This window comes from Lygodium microphyllum, chromosome 11 (genome assembly GCF_053477565.2).
Source record: "Lygodium microphyllum isolate KBCC chromosome 11, Lygodium_microphyllum_v1.1.10, whole genome shotgun sequence".
Taxonomy (NCBI): domain Eukaryota; kingdom Viridiplantae; phylum Streptophyta; class Polypodiopsida; order Schizaeales; family Lygodiaceae; genus Lygodium; species Lygodium microphyllum.
The window spans coordinates 122594786-122596046 of NC_141145.1; positions in this window are offsets into that span (position 1 = coordinate 122594786).

The following is a 1261-nucleotide window of genomic DNA, read 5'->3' on the forward strand; positions in this document are numbered from 1 at the left end:
TAGCCTTTCAATGGGAGGTTATTGGGGTAAAGGACAATGGTCAAAAGGCCAGACAAACACCCCTTGTATGCACACACTATATATTCATATAAGGGTAATTGAGTACCCACAAAGGCTTCTTATGTGCTCTCTCTCTCTCTCTCTCTCTCTCTCTCTCTCTCTCTCTCTCTCTCTCTCTCTCTCTCTCTCTCTCTCTCTCTCTCTCTCTCTCTCTCTCTCTCTCTCTCTCTCTCTCTCTCTCTCTCTCTCTCTCTCTCTCTCTCTCTCTCTCTCTCTCTCTCTCTCTCTCTCTCTCTCTCTCTCTCTCTCTCTCTCTCTCTCTCTCTCTCTCAAGATTGTGACTCCACAACCCATCACTTCTGCTCACATTCTTAGCATAAGAGTAGTGTAACTAAGGAGTGCCCAAAGAAGAAGAATGGTAATGTACACTATGCGAGAGATAAGTGGACAATGACCATAGATAAGCCCTTGAAGTAATATATGGTACGATCAAGTTCTCTTCATTGATCTAGAGTAGCCTTGATAAGAGCTTTATGCACCATGAGAGTATGTTCCTATGTTCATCTTGCTTCCTCTTTCAAATTCAAACTGAAAGTGTGAATGACTTGTGAGAGTATGTCTTTAAGTGATAGAGCTTATTTAGTGACTATGAGCACATTGGATTTGAATTTAGCTGTGTAAGGAGTGCCTCAAGTAAATCATAAATCTCACTAAGCTAGCGCATACTAATGATGGACATGTGAGAAAGATAGTGCTATTTTTATCATACCTATTCTCCTTCCTTTTATTGCATGAGAACGGTTACTAAGGCTAGCTCACACTATGGTATCACACTTCTAGAAACTTGTAATTTGAAAGTAGGCATATAAGTAGCATCTACATACATCTACTATAAAGTGCATTGACCTTAAGACCAAAACTAACCTTTATTGAGAACATTGGCAATGAGCTTGAAAATAAACAAACTGGTGAAAGAAATGAAAAACTAAGTATCCACTACATTAAAACATTACACATCTGCATGTATATGGATTTTCATTGGGGCCACGTATAGGGTGCTAAATAATGATAGGCTTCACCATGTAGCAGCAACTTTATGGATTCACTAAACTGTACTTGAGATCGTTCCTTTGTTAATTTATGATTTGTGCTACAATAATGTGCATTTCATATGATTCTATGCACTTTACGAGTTTTTAAAGCTTACTTCTTGAATCCATTTTTGAAATCATGTTCACAACATAATGATGTCATCATACTG